Source organism: Lycium ferocissimum, chromosome 6, assembly GCF_029784015.1.
Source record: "Lycium ferocissimum isolate CSIRO_LF1 chromosome 6, AGI_CSIRO_Lferr_CH_V1, whole genome shotgun sequence".
Classification (NCBI taxonomy): domain Eukaryota; kingdom Viridiplantae; phylum Streptophyta; class Magnoliopsida; order Solanales; family Solanaceae; genus Lycium; species Lycium ferocissimum.
Window position 1 is genome coordinate 64,114,600 of NC_081347.1, and position 9,666 is coordinate 64,124,265.

Genomic DNA, 9,666 nt, shown 5'->3' on the forward strand with positions numbered 1-9,666 from the left:
AGGATGATTTGAATAACATCCGGGGGCAGCTTTTTAGTGTTGAGGTTTCCCGGGATCGCCTTCGAGCCCGATGCCAAAAATTACGACTTCGTCGTGATTTAGCCATATTAGAAACTCGGAGGGTTACACTTAAAGAGGCAAGTGCTCCTGATTTTGATCTTCCTACGTCGCTGCTTGAAGCGGAAATTGACTTAGAGGTTGCGGAGATGGTTCTCGAGGACATCCAGGATCCTAAAGGGAACAGATGGGGAAGTGATGACTTTGAGTCACCGCCTGTTGCAGGAGATACTCCGGATATTTAGCCCTCATGCTTGCTCTAAACATTTATAATAGAATTATTATTTTCCTTTTTTTTTTCAAACAATTTTTAGCTTTTAATGGAACTTCTCCAAGTTTTGCTTTTAAGCCCAAGCGGATCATGGGACCGGACATACCGGTCCTTTCCGCAAGTTTGTAATATGGCTAGGTCAATTTTTACAATCTCCAGACGCATTTCTATCTTTTAATAACATAACTTGTTTCCAGCTGCATAAATCTTCTGTTTTTAGTATAATTATCTCCGTCCTCTTCCGTTTATTTACCCTAGCCACTTTTATTCCTCATGCACTTCCCATAACTACCTCAATGGAATATGAAGGCGATGTCGAAGCAGCAGCCAAAGAAGAGTAGGTTTAAGAAATTTAATTTCTTGATGCTCTTCTTGACATGTCTACTGATGTACCTACCAACTTGTTCCATGCTCAACCTTGCAGAAGATTCCAAAGGGGTTTGAAGAAAAAAAACCCGTAGGTTAATTCTACCATAACCACATACAAAGAGTTTTTATGATTACTACAATTTTGATGAGAATAGTGGATGCTCTGAATGGTGATTAGTTTGAGACTAGTAAATTGGTGATACATTGTAACAATGTTAGTTTTTGCACTTATCTTGGGCCTTTTATCATCCTTTTAATCTTTCAACGTGTATTCTCAACTTCTAATTTAATAAACATGACTTTTCTGAATCAACCTACTTCCTTGTCACAACTCTTTTTTATTTTTTTATAGCCCCGATAACTATTTCTTATTTTAATGTAAAACAAAGCAAAGATACGAAAACAATCAAGACTTACCCGGACACACTGCTTCTGAGGACAACTTAATTCTTTTATCTTCTATTCACCCCGATTTCTATTTTCCCCAAGGTAAGTGAACTCTTCCATATCTACTCCTAAAAAGACATATATGTGCGACTCCATGTACACTTTTACTGCACTCGCTTGGATAATCTTCGCATTTTTTATTTTACTCGGGTAATCTTATTATCATCCGGACTAAATGCTTCCAAATGGATAATAATTTTCTTGGGTTTAAATACCTCTATACTTAATTTTCTTGGGTTTAAATACCTCTGAATTTGATTTTCTTGGGTTTAAATACCTCTTAATTTCATTTTCTTGGGTTTAGATACCTCTAAATTTGATATATTGGTCAGGAATGATACTTCCGACTTAATTTTCTTTTCATGAATAAGGCCTTATAATTATGCTGATGAATTAGACATCTCTAATTCATTTGGGCATTACTTGCTTAAGTGGAAGCTTATAATTTGTGTATGATTCTAGTATGTGCAACTCTCAATCAAAGTTTTGCTTGAAGAGAAAGTCTATTTGACTGATACAATTCTCTTTCTGCTGTAAATCAAACTTTAGGAAATAAATCCAAAAAGAAAAAAGATAGTACAACCTTTTGACTAACTAGCTTAAAGCTTGGCCCACAGTCCCAAGTTTTTACAATACTTAACTTTAATAAAGTTGTTCCTGCTTTTGGATTTGAAAATTGTAACTCCTTCTTTCTTCAGCCAACCCTTAGTTCCTTGCTGCGACTAATCTTCTCGAAAGCTTTTTTTGTATCATTCCTGACTTCTTGCTACCTATGGTCACCAATTAATCTGACTTACTATCCAAAGTAACACGTTTGTTGTTGTCTTCCCGGAAAAAACCTTTCTTTTTTTTCTATAGATAAAAACCGGACGAATGAAAAAAGAGTGTAGCACGTGTTTTCTAAATCCTCCGGATAACTCTGCAATCTTCCCGTGCTTCCAAACTCATTCTTTGTTGGAAACCGCTTTCCTTTTTTTACTGCAATAGATGTTGTAACTTTCTTAGAAAAAACATTTAAGGAATTAAAACTTACCTCGAACGATTTTGACTTGTGACAATTTGGTGTAAATTTCTTCCCTGTAACCTTATCTGGTTAGACAGTTCTTCGCTCATTCCTTTTGCTCACTTCTTCCATCTATCGGTTATTCCTCCATCTTCCTAGCAAGTTTTTTTTTTTTTTTTTTTTTTTGTTTAAAGTAATAAATCTGCCTTGACTATGCCACTACCGGACAACCCATTTGTCAAAAAATTTCACTAGGACATACTCCACTCCCTCCAGCATTTGAAATTCTAACCGTCTGAGTGAAGCTGCGATCATGGCGTTTGTATCTTGAATCCAAGGTCTCCCTAATACAACCTTAAAATCTATGCCTCCATTTATTATTTGACACTTTGTATTCCTTTCACCGCCTCCGGTGAAAACTAACAATTCTACAGCCCCTTTCGCAATTTCTTCGGGTCCAACTATCTCCCTGGTTTCCTTCTCGGGTAGTTCTATTTCAGCCATCATTACTTACTGTTGTATAACTCCCCACTAAATAATGTTCACCGCACTTCTTGGAATGACTGCAACTCCGAAAACTACATAATTATTAATCAAAACAGAAATCACCAAATTATTGGGACGGGGTGAAATTTCTTCCACACTTCTGTTGCCAATTGACAACACTTTCTTCCGCTTATGTTCCAGAGTTTTCCGTCTATGAACTCCTATCACCTCATCCTTTCTAACTGGAGGAATTTCCTCGATTTGTCGAGTTGGTAAATTATCATGTAGATAACATGGCGTGGTTTGGTTTAAAGCTCTTCCTTGACTAAATTCCTATTTTTTTCGTAGTTATCTTTGGCCCTGTCACTCAAGAATTCTCTTAAGTTACCGTCCTTTAATAATTGTGCTACCTCGTGCCTGAGGTGCCGACAATCAGCAGTTCGATGACTATGGGTTCCATGAAAATAAAAAAATAAGCTCATATCCCTCTGACTAGGATCCGATCTCATTGGTTTGGGTCGTTTCGTGCCATCGATTTATTTATTACCGTGACCAATTCCACTAAATCAATGTTGAAATTGTATTATGACAACCTTGGATTTTCAGTATTGTTTGTAATCGAATCAATTGTTGCTGACTTAGACTGCAGTTCTCGTCTGCTTTGACTAGAATCAACCTTTCTATCAGGATTCGGTCTCTCATACTGATTCTTCTGGCTCCGTTCTGGTCTTGAACGAGACCTTTCCTATTGATCATACAGTTGATATCTTTCTTTTTCAAATATGAAATCATAATCAGCATTATTTCTTGACCTGTCATAGTTCCGATTCCGACCAATCGATCCAGCCGGTAATCTAAATTGGTCATCTTCCACTCGGATTTTTTATTCATACCTATTATAAACATCTGCCCAAGTTGTAGCAGGAAATTCCAAAAGGTTTTCTCTCAGTTTTAACCAGACACTTGAACTTTTAGGGTTTAACCCCTTGGTAAATGCCTCTACTGCCCATTCATCTGGGACAACCAGCAATAACATCCGTTCCTTTTAGAACCTTATAACAAACTCACAAAGCAACTCAGCATCGCCTTGGTCAATCTTGAAGATATCCGCTTTCCTTGATGATACCTTCTTTGCTCCAGCATGTGCTTTGATAAAAGCATCTGCAAACATTTCGAAAGAATGAACCGAATGCTTTGGAAGCAATGAATACCAAGTCATTGCCCCTTTGGACAATGTTTTACCAAACTTCTTGAGTAAAATAGATTTAATCTCGCCCGGTTGCATATCATTACCTTAAACGACACATGTGTAAGAAGTCACATGCTCCTGAAGATCTGTGGTCCTATCATATTTGGGCAGATCCAGCATTTTAAACCTATTCGGAATCAATTTAGGCTCTGTACTTGGTGGGAACGACAGCTGCACATATCTCGTTGAATCCGGTCTCTTCAGTACTAGCGGGGCTCCTAAAATCTGATCTATCCGAGAATTGAACGCTTTAAATTTTCATCCCGATCCAACCGACTGTTTAATTCTTCTCATTCTTTTCTAACCGATTAGAAAGAGCCTCCAGGTACTGCATAAATTCGGGTGCCATTCCGCCACTACGGGCACTATCGCTGTCTTCTCCTTGTTCCGCCTCCGTATTAAGTGGATTTGCACCAGCATTTCGTCTCCCCGCTTGTAAGTCAACAATAACTTTCTGCTGCTTTTCCAGCAGTTCCAATAACTTTGCTATCCCTGGATCTGCGTTCGTAACCACTTCTTCTTCATGATCATCATTAGGAATCTTGTCTCCCGTGTGCTTGAATCCACGAGGGGAAATCGGGGTTTGATCGTTCCTCGCCCTGACTTCTCCTGCTGCCGGAGCTCTCTCTTGAGATTCAAGTTATTCAACACTTTATCAGCTTAATTTTCAGTGTTTGTCATTGTCAAAAACTACTTTGGTGACAGAGATTTAAAAGTGATAAGTAAAGTAATTAGAGCAACAACACAATATCACTATTATCCTTACTGTTTACCCTAAAAAGAGAACAATTGAATTTGTTTGTGGTTTAAAGGATACGTGCATTGATTTGTTATAAATAATGAATAAAAGTCGATAACAACTAGAGAAATCAAATAAATAAATCAATATGAAATCATAAAGCGAAAATGAAATAATTAAGCTTGGGCTTTATTAGTCCTTGGAGTGAATTATCTGATGTGTTTTCCTCCGTTGGAACAATTATACATTCTGGCCTTGAAGAATAAATATTAATCCGGTACAAAAGAATGACAAAATAAGCTAATTGTAAAGGACTGAATTGTATGAGTGTGAGTAAGTAATTGTGATTTGATGCCCCTTGCCAGAGGCTTTTAGGCTCCTTTTATAGTACAAACTTCTGAGCACTTATGCCATGACTTAATTCTAATAATGAGTAATAATAGACAATAAATGTTGCTTTAATTCTAAATCGTAATGTTTGCTTCGAATCTGGACTGGTCATATAATGTTAATCTCCCATTCATGACTCGAGACAACTCCTCGGAAGGTTTGCTCCGGGTTATCCGAGGCCTCTCATTCCAACTAAATGAAACGACTAAGCATTGTTTCACCCCACCCCCCACCCCCAACTGTCACGTGTTCCATTCCCATCTTGCCACGCGTCGAGCTATATCTTGCCATGTATACAATTACACCTAACTCTAAGGTCCTTATAATTTTCAAAAGATATTTTGGTTTGACATTCCAAAACAAAATTTTAAAATTTTAAGAGAACTATCAAAACAAATGGACCACGGGTTTGCATTGGTATTAAAATTCAAATACCTAAAGAAAATTATTCATTTTTTAAAACAAACCTTATGTTTTAATTATTATTATTTTTAAAACATTTTAACGCCCAATGTAAAAATTAGAGACAAGCATTTTTTTTTGTTTTTATTTTTTTAAGCCTTCTTCATGTAATCTTTATCACTACTGCTTGTCATTGTTAAAAATAAGGTTAAAAATATTATGGGTTAAAAATTGATTTAAAAATATTTTGCTTTATTTTTAAAGATGCAGCAGCTGGGATGATGAAATTATGGTTGAAATTCATCTCCATATGTAGTACTCCTAGATAAAATCTTCATTATCGTGAAATTGTTTGCTCTTGATTATATTTGAAACCGCCTTGAATATGTCCTGAACATCGCTGAATCATTGGCTCTGATACCACTTGTTGGGATTGAAATAATTAGGGCGTCATGCGGAAGCTATCAATTGCAAACCTTGATGACGATAAATCAGACGACAAAGAAACTACACTAAAAGAAACATAATATTTGATATGATTTGGTCAATTGACGTACCTATTGTGAAAACTAATATAAAAAACATAAAACATATTGGGAGAATAATCTCCCCTAAACAAGACTCCTTTAGAGACAAGCATAGGTAGGGGTGCAAGAACAATTTGGGACGAAAGAGTCCTTAAATGTCAAAGATATAATCAAACGCAATACGATGTGTGGTGAAATAAAAAAAAAGGTTCAATATTTAGTTAGTAATCTCGACATCTTACATAATCAGCTTGTATGTATATTGCGTGTGGCAGGAACGTCTTTTTAAAGGTCAAAGTTACTCACAATCAAACGCCAATAAAAATGTGGTGGAATATTTGAAATTTCTTCGCGTATAGTTGGAGGTGTCGAATTTTTAACTCAACGAAGAATACAATTCTAATGGAATGTTTAATCCCTTTTAGTAAGTCTACTTGGTGCGAATCCAAATAACTATTAAAGTCAAAAGGTTTTAGTAGTCCCCCTAACTATCATTCATTGTAGCTTAGTAGGCATTTGGATAAAAATTACTTGATATTTGAAAAAACTAATACTTAAAGTTAAGTTGAAAAATGTTATTTGAAAATTAAAATTGTGTTTGAGCATGAAAACATGATTTAAGCTAAGTGAGTGAAAACTTGAAAAGGAAAAACTATTAAAACCTATTTTCCAAACTTTAGATTCCATATTCCATTTATTTACTATATCTATTTATTCTGATCAATCTAAATTACTCTTAGTTCTTATAATTTGAATTACTATATTTTTAATTTCAAAAACTTCTGATTTCATACTTTAAATTTGAAGTTGAAATAATTGATCAATTTGATAAACAAACAATTATTCGAAAATAATCTTCAAATATTATTCCAAAATTTTAAAACAAAACTATGGACAAATGGCTCCAAGTTAAAAAATATATATTTTGCATTCATAATTTGATATGGATTAACACTGATACAAGCAGTGGCGGAGCTAAGACTTTTACTGAGGGAGTTTAAAAATATAAAGAAGTAAACACACGAAAAAGCTAAGGGGGCTCAACATTAATATATATACATAAAAAATAATATTAACTTTATATATACAGTGTAATTTTCGTCGAAGGGTGTCCAGATAAACCCGCTCAACCCAACCTAGCTCCGCCCCCTAATACAAGTAAGTTTTTACCCTATATACACACGTATATTTATGGGATGGAAATAAGTGGCACCCACTATTCATTAGCTATATCCGTCCATGACTGTTGCCCCCCCGAACCTAAGTCGTAGGGTTGGCAGCAATGAGCCATATAAAATTACTTGGATATTAATGATCTTCGCTATTAGGTACCAACGTTGACTACGTGTATAATTAAGTGCACATATTTATTATGCTAAATAGTTGACATTTGAAAATTTCAAACAGGATATAAGTGGTTTCTTTCCGCGTGGATCTTTTGTGCCCATTCTAAATTTGTTTTAATATAAAACAATATAAAAGAGATCTTTGTAGAATTCTGTTCTTTTATTCAAACTAGTTTAGTGTACGTGCGTTGCACGTGTGTATCGCGTCAAACAAGAAATATATAAAAAAAAATATTGAAAAGGAATAATTAACGTTAAAACAAATGCAACATTTTTAAAATCATGAAATAAATGTTAGTATTTCTTTAACGCAATACCTCCTAGACATGTAAATATGATGAATTTCATTAGTATTTGCATCTTACCTTATAGCATTTTACAAATGTAACGACCCATTTGGTCGTTTAGCACTTTTAGGCATAATATTCCTAAAACACCCTTTTTTCGCGGGTCAAATCTTGTTTGTCCTATAGTCCGCGATAACGGTGATTATTATTTAATTCGACGAGTTTTAGTCCTCATTTGACATGCGAGGACGAATGTTCTAAAGGAGGGGAGAATGTCACACTCCATAATAATCCTTGCTACTTGTATTAAAACAAGAAAGAATGAGTTAAGAAGGTTCAAGGAAAGTTAATCGAGTTAGTAAGAATATCGTTATAAATATGGTTGTCTTAAGTATCTCGAGGTGACTCCGTAACCTAAAGGATTTGAAATCGCGTATGAGTATGTATACGAGGTAATGTGAGGACCTTTTAAAGTATTTGAGATTATTAGTAATGATATAGAAGATGGACAAAAGATAGGATATACTTTTTCGATTGGAGTTTCATTTAAACTTTTGTGAGTTTCTACTAGTTATTGTGATTCTACGGACCCCTTCGAGACATGTATATGAATTGTTATGGATGTAAATGACTGTGTATATGTATGTATAAGAGGTTACATGAGGTTGGAAGAGGATTAGAAGTTAAACGAAATGAATCGGAACAATTTCAAGAAATCTTGACCCGATTTTAGCCTATATTGTAGGAGGCATATCTCCTAGTATATGAGGAGTTTTAAGGTGTTTCAAAAGCCTAAAATTAAGTTCATCGAGTCTAGTTTGCAACGCAACAAACAGCTCGTCAAAATGATATCGGTAAGAGAGATATGGATGATTCAAGTCGGGCTGAGTATTAAGACTATCTCAAGATACAAAGTAGAGACTTTAACTTCCGATTTCGTTTGAAGTCACAATTTATCTACAAATTTTGTTTGGTATAGAAGCATTAATGGAAATTAGGAACTACTTAATCGTGGTGTTAAGTTAAAATTAGTGGCAACAATGAGCCAATATGAACATTAACATGCCATGTCCAAAAGATGACTCAAAGTCATCTTAAATAAGACTACTATGGGAGACATACAAATATACATTTAAATGATTCATCCACTACACTTACATTATATTGTGGACAACCAAATTGAAAGAAAGGAGTGGAATTCAGCCAAGTGATTGAAAATAAGGCATCCATGTGAAGCATGCATTTGAATATTTAAGCATCTACTACTTTATGAAAGTATACATTATTTTAGGAAGACCCAACATGGTGGAGGGATCATTTCACATTAAATATTGCTCATTCATCTTGGCATAATTACAATGGACAAAGGATGGTGTATGAATCATTCACCACACATACAATTGTCTTGTAAACAATTGAAAAGAAAGAAGAAAGGAGAAACAAGAAGGTGAGGCTTGGCCACACTTGGCCTAAAGTTGTAGAAAAAAATGGAATTTTAAGTGTAAAGTTAATGGAGTGACTCATGCCATAAGTGGAGCATGTGACCAACTTGTAGGCATCAAAGTTGAACCAAATAATGACTAAGGAATCAGCCATTACATTCATTTCAACTTCACAACAAAGAAAGAAAACCTAGAGAGGAAAGAGAAGCTTTCGGCCAAGGGGCTGATTTTTGAGTCCTTTGAGTCTTGATCCAAAAATTATTTTCCAAGGTGTTTCAACCCTTTAAGGTCCCTAAAACGTGAAGATAGTCTTTGGAGCAACAAGAACCATTTCCATCTCAAGTCACCAACTCTAGCCAAGTAGAGAAGTCAAGTTGTCAAGGTAAGATCTAACTTTCTTTTCATGTATTAAGGGTGATGTAGATGTGTGAATATAAGTTGTATGCATGAAATAAGGTGTGTTGATGTTGGAACATGATGGTAGTTATGGGGTTATATGTGTTGATGTTGAAGTATGGTTGTAACTTGACTAACATGAATCGCATGCATAAAATCATGAAAGTTGGTGTTGGAATGTTAGTTGGCCGTAAGTGGACTGTTTTGGTGAACTAATGGACTGATTTTCTTTAATAAATATGGTTGTTACTATCA